This window comes from Ambystoma mexicanum, chromosome 1p, assembly GCF_040938575.1.
Source record: "Ambystoma mexicanum isolate Mex_15411 chromosome 1p, UKY_AmexF1_1, whole genome shotgun sequence".
Classification (NCBI taxonomy): Eukaryota; Metazoa; Chordata; class Amphibia; order Caudata; family Ambystomatidae; genus Ambystoma; species Ambystoma mexicanum.
Window position 1 is genome coordinate 1,395,125,367 of NC_090921.1, and position 13,463 is coordinate 1,395,138,829.

General features: G+C 50.5%; 1 long non-coding RNA gene across 3 annotated transcripts in view; it reads right to left on the minus strand.

The window, feature by feature from the left end:
- LOC138454866 (uncharacterized) overlaps positions 1 to 13,463 on the minus strand; it is a 388,570-nt gene that overhangs the window by 266,272 nt on the left and 108,835 nt on the right. For all 3 annotated transcript variants that reach the window (XR_011261539.1, XR_011261527.1, XR_011261533.1), the window contains exon 2: positions 7,253 to 7,296. This is a non-coding gene — a long non-coding RNA (uncharacterized lncRNA). The remainder of the gene's footprint in view (positions 1 to 7,252; positions 7,297 to 13,463) is intronic.

The following is a 13,463-nucleotide window of genomic DNA, read 5'->3' on the forward strand; positions in this document are numbered from 1 at the left end:
GAAGAAGGAGGGGTCAGGGGTCCCAATCGGAAGGTTATCAGTTTTGCTGGCATTGAGGCGGAGATCGTTCGAAGTGCAGCAGGCAGGCCTGGATGGCAGATAGGGATGAAAGAAGGTGCAAGTGAGTCAGTAGGAAGTCTGAAAAAGAGTTGAATGTCATCTGCATGTCAGTTTCAGGGCTGGGCTGGAGTGTTCATGGGCGAAAAACCTTTTCACGTCCCTGCCAGTCTCCTAATTGAGCGGCTGGCCCCACCTGAAGGGGGACACCTCTGTTCCTATAGGAAGAAACAAAAGAATGAATCAGAATGAGTGCAGGAATACTGCGCTCCTCCCACGGCAGATAGTATGTGTCAATATATGATGGTTTCTCCAGATGGTCCGATGTGGATGAGCGGGAACAGGTACCATGAACGATGCAAGAGGGCGAAAAACAAAAATAAATGCACGGACATCCTAAGCGGCACAAGGTGGGAAACTAAATAGGAAGCCAGCACTGACAGCTGAGTAAGTCATCACAAAGTCCAGAAGTCACAAAATAAGACTTCAGAGTAATCCCATGGAAGGCACAAAAAGTTAAAAAGAAATTATCGCAAGAGGAATTCCAGTAGACAGATTCAATAACTGCTAGGAAACATTACAGAACTACAATCCAGAGGGCAGCAGCAAAGCCAACCCATGAAGCAGGTAGAGGTCATACACTCAAGGCTAAGGTTCAGGGAGCTGAAGCAAAGGCAGTCCATAAGGCAGGAGGCCTACGCAAAAGGCTACAGTTTAGGGGGCTGAAGCAAAGGCAGTATGCGAGGCAGGCAAGGTCATACACAAATTAATGAGGCAAGAACAGGTAACAAACAACAGGACACATGGGACAGGACTTAATGTGAAGTTGTTGAGCACGGCATCTCCTCAGAAGTCTGTTTAAGTGTCAGCTTGAGCATTGCAACAATGGAGCCCATGCCGAGCATGTAGTCCTGTTGCTGCAAGGCATAAAATTAGCAGTGTTGCATAGCAATTTGCTATTCAATTCTATAGATTTGCTAATTAAGTTGATACACAGCTAGCTATTAAAATGACCTTGTTCAATTAACGCACCACTCCCCCAGCATTCCACTCTTGCCCTGGGGGCTCCCTCCACTCCTCTTTTACCATTTCACTGCAAGTGTGCAGCAGAAATCATCTCCACTATTAAAATTGCCAAAGTCCTGTGTGGGAGTACTAGGCCTGAAACATACTATCTTTTTTTCAAGTAATTGCAAACCAGGAGTAATCTGGGTTATACTTTTATTAGGCTAACTATGTCCTGTCTGTCAGAGACCACTATGTGTAATTTCTTTTAAACTGTCCAGTATTCCCTTCCTAAAAATGTAAGTTGATAAATAATACATCATTTCAGTTTTGTGACACTGCACCTCCTTCCTCTTCCCCGGTTTTGTTCCATCTTGCTTCACAACCCGCCCTTTCTCCATCTTCTCTCGGAGAGAGTCTACCTATCTCCTTGGCTAGAGTATTACTGCTATTTCTCAGGGGATATATGCTTATCCCTCTTTCCAGTCTTTCAACTCTTACTTATCTCTAAAGATGTTATCTATCTTTTAATTCACAAATTTGTTCCAATCTTCTGTCATCCCCCTTACAACATATTTCTCTCTAAATGTCTTGTCCATCCTTACTCCGGAAGGTATCCTTTTTCTCTGGTCCTCTCTTGTTTATGTCTCCAATTTCGTATCCTCCATGCTTCTACCTTTTTCAATATCTGTCTCCAACCTGTTCTTTACTGTTGTCTTCCTCACGTGGTTCTATCTCTTTTCTAATATTCTTTCTGCATTCCTGTTTTCTCCCCTCTTCCCAAAGTCCTCCAGTTCAGGCTCTTTCTGTGCAATCAAATGTGTCTCTTTCTTTACAAACTTCCCCCACTCTAAAACTTTAATAAAGTTGTCTTTGGATATTTTAGCGCCATATTTTCTTTTCAACCACAATCTGTTTCTAAGCCACTTTCTCTCTCTGTCTTCAACATCAAATTCCTTTTCTGTTCCTCTTACACAATTTTCTTCACACATAACTCTGTTTTTTACTATACGAAACTGTCCCCGTCCTAAAAAGGTAAACAAAGTGTATTTTGAACATATAACTCTAAATCCTGTGATCGTCACACTTTTCTCCCACTCTGTCACTCACCAGTCTCTGGTTCAACAACTTCCTTGCTGGCCCCTCTGCTTACCAAGCCTTCCTACTTGAGGTCTTCTCGGGAACTCTGGTCGTTCTGCTGGCAGCTCTCCCACAGTCAGACAACTGGGTTTCTGCTGGCTTTAGTTCAAGCACATTTGCTGCACCTGTTCCCCAGGGGGTTTTCCTTCTCTTAGTTGGTCCTTGTGACCAAGGTCATGTGGTGTATCAAGGGGCTGGCTAAAGCCGTATAGAGGCCGGTGGCCATTTTGGAAACTCCTTTGGATGCTTGCGTGTTAGGCATAGCTGCGAGTCTACTGAGCTGCGTTTATGCTATTTGTAATCTTGTCAGTGCTTTGGGATTGATCTGGGGTAGTGAACAATTCTTTTAACATTTCTATTTATTTTTCTACTTTCCTGTGTGTTCCCGGACTTTCCCTGTGAATGTGCAGACTTTTGCTGTGGATCAGCTGACTCCGGATTCATGCACTGTCCAAGAAACACCTCAAACACAAACAAATTCACATTTCAGGTGTTCAGCAGCTTGGGAACCCAATAGGGAATCCTGGCATTCCTGGGTCTTCAGAACTGGCAACTCACCACATTTGCTAATATTGTATTTCATTCCTCATGAAAAAGTTGTCACACCAAGTTACAGCCACTGGATAAACTTTCCTGCCTTCATCGTATTTAAATTGTATTTCAATTCCTCAGAAAAAGTATAGTATAACCGCTGTATGTATACCCTGCCTGCTTCAAAACAATTGCAGCCTTTTTCCCCACTGCTGAATCACTGACAAGAATTGTCACATGAATTTATGTTAAGCAAAGTGATCACTAGTATTCTTTCATCTCCTACTAGTAACAACAAGATGGCCTATCCAGTTTCACTCTACCTCTCCCTCAACTAAAGATTTTTTTAAATGCCACCATCTCTCTCAACAAAATCATATTTGAATGTTCCTTCTCTTCCTCAACTTAAATCTAGTTTAACACTCTTCCTGAACAACCTAGTTTTCTGCTTCTCTCTGAACTAAGGCCTTTTTTAATGTTCTATATTCCCTACAACTATCACCTATTTTAAAGGCTCTACCTCTCTCTCACCTGCTCAGGCACCCTGCTGCAACTTCGCTGCCTACTAAACTGTTTATGAATTTGAACCATGTGTGTCATATCTATAACATTTTAGCCGTACTTTGCCCAAATCTCTTTGCAAGAACCCTGAATGAAGTTCGGGGAAGCTCGACTCAACAAAATCACACAATATTCAAGTAATCTGGAATTGTGCCTAATAAGTTCACCTGGGCTTTGCCACAACTGACAATTTTAAATGTTGGCATTTATAAGTGAACACATTGGTAATTAGGCTTGAAATGAAAGAAGTGACTTGTTGTGAGAGCAAAAGCATCATGTTACTTCAATGGTCTCAGTAAGGCTGTTGTTGAAAGAAAAAACATGACTGGCATCCTAGTGAGAAATTAAAATATTTTATTTCATAAACAGCAACTATCATCATAGTGATTTGTAACCACCTTAATATCACTTGGGAGCTAACAAGTTCTTTAGAATTTGCTGTGGAGCCCATAAACTGGGCTCAACATGTACTGTTTAGATCAATTGTGGATGTTTCGCATTCTTGCTGGACTCTGCTTCCCTTAACGTTTTTTCTGTAATATCTGGCAGACAACTCCCCCACTTCAACCCACACAATCATGGAGTACATGCACTTCTGTTTCCATCGTTAGACCTTTAAAAAGACACTTCTGTGCTCGTGACTAATTATGATCACTCAGAAAAGTTCCTCTTAACGTATGTTGCTGTGGTGAAATGTCCTTGTGATTCACTGCTGTTTTTCCTATCAAAAGGCCCACAAAGTTACAACATGACCGTAGGCACCATTTTTGTGCAGCACTTACATTTTGGAGAGATGCTACACTGTGAAAAATAATGTTATAACTGTATTTAAAAGTAGCTGTAATATGAAATAAGCATTGGCAATGCTAACAGTTTTGGCTCTTGTGTAGGCATGGGAAAGGCACTTTCCAGGTACTGCTGTAGGGAATTATCTGCTCATTGATGGTAGCAGGGGCAAATGGGTGTAAGTACCTGGGCATCTAAAACAGTGCCTGGCAAATGCCTAATACGTATACACAAGCCAAAACTGGTGGCTTTGCCAATGCTTGTTTTTAACAGGACTTCAGTGAATGACACACATAGTCATACCTGGTTAAGACATTTTTCAAACACCAGCAGAATGGCAACAACCTCCAATTAAGTCATTGGGCCTCGTTAGAAGTACGGCGGTGCAGGATAAAATAGCTGCAATGCAGTGGTAACTGGGTTGCCACTGCATTACTGCAGCATTACCACATCACCATACTACAACTTTGGTTGTGAGGTGGAGGAAAACCTCCAGCAAAATGCTGGAAGTAATTCCACTGCTTTACCACCACAAATTGGCAACATTTCTAGATTACTGCCAACGGTAATTCCACCGAAATCCCCATGGAGTCCTATGGACTACATAAATGGGTACTAACAACCGTAATTTTGTTTGGTGATATTCCGGTGGTTCTACCACCGGAATATCACCAAATTTGTAATGAGGCCATTGGGCCTCATCATGATTTGGGTGGTATCCCGGTGCAAATTGGATCCAAAGAAAGGAGCCCTCCCGTCACCCCTCTTTTCTTTTTTTAAGTATATGTTATAGTGATCCTGTGCCAGGGTCACGTTTCCTCCCCCGCACCTGAAAATAATATCTGATGACCTCATAGAATTTAGAACATTGACTTTTTTTACAAAACACAAGGCAGTGCGCCTAGTTACCCCTCTCTTATCCCGGTGCAAATTGCACAGGGTTACCGCCCAATGCAATTAGTGTTACCGCAACTTGGTCTGGCACAATTTGCGCTGAATCCCGAGTTGCGTGGGGGGTGGTAAGACCCCAGACCCAATGGGGTTCGGCTGGCGCTATTACTGGCTTTAAGGCCGGCACATTCACTTCCAGCTCTGAGCTGGAGGTGAATCCCCCGGAAACCGTGATTGGGTGGAGCTGTAAATGTGGCAGCAAAATCGCCAGCCAACCCCCTTACGCCAGTGCATCATTCAGACACCACCAACATCAGGGCCTTCGTTTGCCTCTAGTCCTGCATGCTGATTTAACTTCTAATCTGCCTGATCATTCTTTGACCTTGGCCTGTGTTATAGAGTGGGGGGTATCTGGGTCAACTTGTGTCCTTGACTTCTGGTTACTCCTTGGTTGTTCAGTGGATGGTCCTGGTGGTATGCAGCAAAAGTAAGCCTGCAAGTTAAAACATGTTTTATTCCACAGCATCCAGGTGGAGGCTGTTTTGGAACCTAGCTTTATAAACACGAAAATGCCAGGTCAGGAAAGGCACACATTGAGAGCATGTGTTGCTTGTGTTGCTCCCTCCAGCACTTCAATGGCATGCATTTCAATGACGCATGCTTTAGTGACAATTTGGTCCATAAAGAAATATCAAGCATTCAATGGACTGTTCTTCACATTGGAAAGGCACGTGTGTAACGGCTGGCAGATCAAGCGCGCTGCTTTAAAAATGATAGTTTCTGCTGCAAATATGCATTGCATTTTACAAGCAAGCATGTCTTTATTCAGAAAACACAGATGTGAGTCGTGAATCTCAATGCTTTATAAAAGGCAAACCATGATATAACTTATACTAATAAAAGTGAACATGTGTGAGTTTGTTTGTGGCATGGCAAAGCATTGTACCTTATACAATTCCACACTGTGCACCATTCTGCACCAAATGTTGCATAGTTACCCGTTAGGACCGTCCAGACATTACATGCTACCTAACATTTGTACACCCCCCACTTTTCCCCGAGTTTTAGCACCTTCACACATGAGACGGTTCTCTATAATCAGCAAAGCGACAATGTGGTCATTGGAGAACCGGTTCTCAACCCTAGATCAATTAGGCCTTACTGCTAAATGAAAACGCTTCACAACCAGATTCGTGTAGACCATCTGTCTTCAAAGTGGGCATGAAATCACAGTAAAGCATAGGGCAAACAGTTCATTGTAAGCTGCAAAGAAATGGTATGACCAGTTGTGCAAACGCATTCTGTCACTCTAAAGGCTGAAGTACCAGTTAAGAGTTCAGAGGTAGACATTGTTAAAACATATACTATCATAGAATGGTTGCTTGTTCTGTGCGGAAGGGAAACATCTTTTTTTCTGGATACCCTAGGCGTCAGTAAGCAGCTCAGGACCCGCTCATATCATCATACGTTTGCTATTTAAAGTAATATATTCTTGAAGTCTCTGATCTCTGTAATCCAACACTCCTTACAGTGTCCACATTGTTTACTAGAAGTTGTCATATGGAAGACGTGTGAGACTGGGTAAGTACTTTTGTTGGCCAAGAGACTGGCACACGGATGCTGTGCTGGGGTGTCCAAAGACAACAGTCAATGCACAGGCTGAGCTGTCTGTGAAGAGTAATACAGAGAGCAACTGCTCTGAAAACACTGTGTAAGGGGGGCGGGGGGAATGCACACATTTCTATATACATGCAGTGAGTGGAAATCTATTTTAATTAACTCTCATTTTGAATATATAATGTTTGGTATTAGGAACAAACCCTGATAGCCACATTTGAATGATGCATTATAAGTGACAGGGCAGCAAAGGCCTCTGGTTGATTGGCATTCAGAAGCGGTAAAGCCCATCAGGCTGTGCAATTAGAAAATGGCAGGCCTCCAGCGAGAGGGTCAGCTTCTGAAAGCATAGCATGTGAGATAGCGCTATGCAAGTAGGCAGGTGTTTCACTGAATGTGGCATGCAGGATATACTAGGTATGATGAAAAGGTAGGAGAGAGAGAGACGGACGCTCCGGAGATAGCAACTTCTATAAGGACGAAATTCTGTGGGAATTGTACTACAGGGTGATGCTATGTGGTACACCCACGAATGTATCGACTACTTATCTTCTAAGTGAGAAACCTATAAAAGTGTGTTGAATCTTGGTTGGAAGAGTGCCGTTGGGCGGGCTTATAATGATGTGTTTCTTTCATTGCAATAAAATAAAACGGACTCTTTTACCTGCTGCTGCAGAATGCAAATGCTGACGTGATTTTCTCTGACACCTGGAAGGGGAAACAAGAGGCACAGAAAAATATAAAGGTAGGTTATTTTAAATTGAACAGAGATAAACATGCTGGAGGTTTGCCTGACTAAATAATGTTTTTAGCATTCACATTTCCACAGTTACATTGTGCAAATCCAAATATGTATATTTTATCAACATATGGGATCGTTTGAAAATGTTGGTTCAATTAGACGTCTCAGTTACGGTGCATCTGTCACACTTGTAATCGTGGAGTTTGAAATAGGATCATATAGTGCACATTAGGCTGTGCTTTGTATAAGCATGCGATGAGCACAAACCGTTCTATTGTATTTGGAAATTCATATTTGTAACAATATTTTCCAAAAAGATTTCATACAGTTTCCTGTTTCTAAAAGGGGAAGGCATGGAGGATGTGATAATTCCCCAGTGAACAGATAAGTTCTGAAAAATAAATATGATTCTCCTGCAATTAGAATTCCAGTGCTTACTGCCTGAAAGGCCACCATCGGTTTTCATTGTGAATATCCCCCAAAGAGAATTGACCAATCACATTCAGAAACTTACAGGGTAATTCATAGAATTTCGCAGAAAAGTGTCGCAAGCGGCTGGCGCAGAGTGTCCGCGTGCGATTGTCTGCGCCAGGCACGTGCGCAAAAACCGATTTCCGCGCACAGCGTATTCATGGATTTCAGGCTCCCAAACCAGCCGTGGCGCAGAGTATCGCAGCGACCCTGCAGCAGCGCCAGTAACGCCCCCAAGAACGCCCTCGCGCAAGGAAAAGCCATCAAAATCGCTAAATCATCGCAAAGGGCTGCGCTAACCCTGGACCAGTCTACCGGGCTGCCAAACAAGGAACGCAAAGCGGGTAACGTGCATATCAGGGGTACGCGTGAAGTTATACACGCGATTAGCCAGGGTACGTGTATTACAGGGGTACGGGAAGTTCTACACGCGATTGGCCAGGGCACGTGTATTACAGGGGTACGCGTGAAGTTTTACACGCGATTAGCCAGGGCACGTGTATCACAGGGGTACGCAGGAATTATCACACGCGATTTGGCTGGGTACGTGTATTACAGGGGTACACGGGAAGTTCTACACGCGATTCGGCTGGGTACGTGTATTACAGGGGTGCGCGGGAATTCTCACATGCGATTTGGCCAGGTACGTGTATTACAGGGGTGCGCAGGAATTATCACACGCGATTTGGCTTGGTACGTGTATTACAGGGGTGCGTGGGAAGTTCTACACGCGATTGGCCAGGGTACATGTATTACAGGGGTACGTGGGAATTATCACATGCGAATTGGCTGGGTACGTGTATTACAGGGGTACACGGGAAGTTCTACACGCGATTCTGCTGGGTACGTGTATTACAGGGGTGCGCGGGAATTCTCACATGCGATTTGGCCAGGTACGTGTATTACAGGGGTGTGCGGGAATTATCACACGCGATTAGGCTGGGTGGGTCCTCACAGGTGTTCCCTGTACACCCTCCACGGCCCCTGCAGGCAGCCCACAAAACAGGGGACTACCCTGCACACCTGCTCATGTCCCCCTGCACCCCCACCCCCCAGCAGTGCAGGGGCAGCCTCCACCAGGCCCCCACCCATGTCTCCCAACACCCCCACCCCCCAGCAGTGCAGGGGCAGCCTCCACCAGGCCCCCACCCATGTCTCTCACCACCCCCACCCCCCAGCCACCAGGGGCAACCTCCACCAGGCCCCCACTCATGTCTCCCACCACCCCCACCCCCCAGCAGTGCAGGGGCAGCCTCCACCAGGCCCCCACTCATGTCTCCCACCACCCCCACCCCCCAGCATCCAGGGGCACCCTCCACCAGGCCCCCACCCATGTCTCCCACCACCCCCAACCCCCAGCCACCAGGGGCACCCTCCACCAGGCCCCCACTCATGCCTCCCAACACCCCCACCCCCCAGCAGTGCAGGGGCAGCCTCCACCAGGCCCCCACCCATGTCTCTCACCACCCCCACCCCCCAGCCACCAGGGGCAACCTCCACCAGGCCCCCACTCATGTCTCCCACCACCCCCACCCCCCAGCAGTGCAGGGGCAGCCTCCACCAGGCCCCCACTCATGTCTCCCACCACCCCCACCCCCCAGCATCCAGGGGCACCCTCCACCAGGCCCCCACCCATGTCTCCCACCACCCCCAACCCCCAGCCACCAGGGGCACCCTCCACCAGGCCCCCACTCATGTCTCCCACCACCCCCACACCCCAGCATCCAGGGGCACCCTCCACCAGGCCGCCACCCATGTCTCCCACCACCCCCACCCCCCAGCATCCAGGGGCACCCTCCACCAGGCTCTCACCCATGTCTCCCACCACCCCCACCCCCCAGCAGTGCAGGGGCACCCTCCACCAGGCCCCCACCAATGTCCCCTATCACCCCCACTCCCCTGCCACCAGGGGCAGCCTCCACCAGGCCCCCACTCATGTCTCCCTGCACCCCCATACCCCAGCCACCAGGGGCAGCCTCCACCAGGCCCCCACTCATGTCTCCCACCACCCCCACACCCCAGCCACCAGGGGCACCCTCCACCAGGCCCCCACTCATGTCTCCCACACCCCCACCCCCCAGCAGTGCAGGGGCACCCTCCACCAGGCCCCCACTCATGTCCCCTATCACCCCCACCCCCCTGCCACCAGGGGCACCCTCCACCAGGCCCGCATCCATGTCTCCCACCACCCCCACCCCCCAGCAGTGCAGGGGCACCCTCCACCAGGCCCCCACCCATGTCCCCTATCACCCCCACCCCCCTGCCACCAGGGGCACCCTCCACCAGGCCCCCATCCATGTCTCCCACCACCCCCACCCCCCAGCCACCAGGGGTAACCTCCACCAGGCCCCCACCCATGTCCCCTATCACCCCCACCCCCCAGCAGTGCAGGGGCACCCTCCACCAGGCCCCCACCAATGTCCCCTATCACCCCCACCCCCCTGCCACCAGGGGCACCCTCCACCAGGCCCCCACCCATGTCTCTCACCACCCCCACCCCCCAGCAGTGCAGGGGCACCCTCCACCAGACCCCCACCAATGTCCCCTATCACCCCCACACCCCTGCCACCAGGGGCACCCTCCACCAGGCCCCCACCCATGTCTCTCACCACCCCCACCCCCCAGCAGTGCAGGGGCACCCTCCACCAGGCCCCCACCAATGTCCCCTATCACCCCCACCCCCTGCCACCAGGGGCACCCTCCACCAGGCCCCCACCCATGTCTCCCAGCACCCCCACCCCCCAGCAGTGCAGGGGCACCCTCCACCAGGCCCCCACTCATGTCTCCCAGCGTGCTACGTGTATTTCAGGGGTGCGCGGGAAGTCCCACTCGCGAATAGCCTGGGCGCGTGTATTTCAGGGGTGCGCGGGAAGTTCCACACGCGAATAGCCTGGCCGCATGCATTTCAGGGGTGCGCGGGAAGTTTTACACGCGACTTCAGCAGGGTACGTGTATTTCAGGTATGCGCGGGAATTCTCACACGCGATTTGGCTTGGTACGTGTATTACAGGGGTGCGTGGGAAGTCCCACTCGAGAATAGCCTGGGCGCGTGTATTTCAGGGGTGCGCGGGAAGTTCCACACACGAATAGCCTGGTCGCATGCATTTCAGGGGTGCGCGGGAAGTTTTACACGCAACTTCAGCAGGGTACGTGTATTTCAGGTATGCGCGGGAATTCTCACACGCGATTTGGCTTGGTGCGTGTATTACAGGGGTGCGTGGGAAGTTACACACGCGATTAGGCTGGGTGGGTCCTCACAGGTGTTCCCTGTACACCCTCCACGGCCCCTGCAGGCAGCCCACAAAACAGGGGACTACCCTGCACACCTGCTCATGTCCCCCTGCAGCCCCACCCCCCAGCCACCAGGGGCAGCCTCCACCAGGCCCCCACCCATGTCTACCACCACCCCCACACCCCTGCCACCAGGGGCACCCTCCACCAGGCCCCCACCCATGTCTCCCAGCACCCCCACCCCCCAGCAGTGCAGGGGCACCCTCCACCAGGCCCCCACTCATGTCTCCCAGCGTGCTACGTGTATTTCAGGGGTGCGCGGGAAGTCCCACTCGCGAATAGCCTGGGCGCGTGTATTTCAGGGGTGCGCGGGAAGTTCCACACGCGAATAGCCTGGTCGCATGCATTTCAGGGGTGCGCGGGAAGTTTTACACGCGACTTCAGCAGGGTACGTGTATTTCAGGTATGCGCGGGAATTCTCACACGCGATTTGGCTTGGTACGTGTATTACAGGGGTGCGTGGGAATTCCCACTCGCGAATAGCCTGGGCGCGTGTATTTCAGGGGTGCGCGGGAAGTTCCACACGCGAATAGCCTGGTCGCATGCATTTCAGGGGTGCGCGGGAAGTTTTACACGCGACTTCAGCAGGGTACGTGTATTTCAGGTATGCGCGGGAATTCTCACACGCGATTTGGCTTGGTACGTGTATTACAGGGGTGCGTGGGAAGTTACACACGCGATTAGGCTGGGTGGGTCCTCACAGGTGTTCCCTGTACACCCTCCACGGCCCCTGCAGGCAGCCCACAAAACAGGGGACTACCCTGCACACCTGCTCATGTCCCCCTGCACCCCCACCCCCCAGCCACCAGGGGCAGCCTCCACCAGGCCCCCACTCATGTCTACCACCACCCCCACACCCCAGCCACCAGGGGCACCCTCCACCAGGCCCCCACTCATGTCTCCCACCACCCCCACCCCCCAGCAGTGCAGGGGCAGCAGGCAGTCGGGCAGCAGCAGGTGGGAGCGTGCTCGGGCTCTGGGGGGCAGTAGTTCGGCCTTCCGAGCATGAGCGTGGTATTCCGTGTGCGTACGCGTGGCCAGCTTGGTACGGAGTGATTTTGCACGTGAAAATCCTGCACGTCAGCGTGAAAACTGAGGAAAGGCCCTCAGCGCGTAAGCGCGTCTGTGACGTGACCCGCACAGGTGTTTCCCACACAGCACGTGATGACAGAGCACACGTGGAAAGACTGCATGTCAGAGTGTAATCGCGTGTGATTGGTGGAAATGGCCCTACACGCAGAAGTGACAAAGCGTGTGATTGGTGGAAATGTCCCTACACGCAGAAGTGACAAAGCGTGTAATTGGTGGAAATGGCCCTACACGCAGAAGTGACAAAGCATGTAATAGGTGGAAATGGCCCTAGCGCGTACACGCCACGTAAGTGACGCTGGACGTGTGGGCCTGTATAAAAGGTACGTGTAGAACACGTTTTCCTTGTACGTGCTTTTCGTGGAGAGCGAGTGGGTGAATTCTGTACTTCTTGTCGTTTCACACGCGATTTACTTCACGGCGTTTCTAGTTCGTATTCCCTGTTACCTCTGACAGCTTTTTCTCTTTTTTCTCCTTTACTGGTTTACCTGGGCCTGTTCCCTCAAACAGTGTTCCCTTCTACTGTTGTCCTGTCTCCTCAGACAGCGGACAAATCTTCTTTTGGCGGGGGTGTTGCCAACCAAACGTGCTCCTTTTACACGCTCGTTTACCTGGCAGACGGTGAGTCACGCACGTATCTAACATCTGTGCTAGCCCCGTGTGTAGCCTACCCCTTCAGAGGTCATTCTAGGCTGCGTGTGACACGCATACGTTCATTCTTGTGTTTCTGGGTGCCACAGCGTAGTGCAGGTTTTTCTTTCTGCACACGTGGTCTAGGAGGGGTTGCGTGCACGTCATCTCCCTTTTTTGGGCCTCCTGTGCGTTGCGTGACCCGTCATCTTTCCCCAGGGGTTACATTCAGCCTTGCTAGAGCACTAGGGTACAATTACCATCTGGTACCCAACCCCTTTGACCCCCAATTGCCCAGGACAATAGTCTACATCCACTCCCATACGCACATTAACATCAGTGCCATGGCTGGGAGGCGAGGATTCCGTAAGGGTGGCAAAGGTGGAAGAGCCACAAGTGGTGGCCGTGGTGGATCCGGTAGGGGACGTGGTCGTAACTTGCAGGGTGAGCCTGTCCCCCCATGTGTGGAGGACCAGTCACGGGCACCCATAACCCCCCCCCCCTCCCATTGAGGCTGATGTGGCTGACACCATCCATGCTCAGCCCTTGTTGGACCAGCCCATTGTGGCACCAGACCTGGCTGACTCCATGGCTGACTTCCAGGTCAGCAGGGCTACGACACGTGCGCTGGTGCACGTTGATGCCATCATGC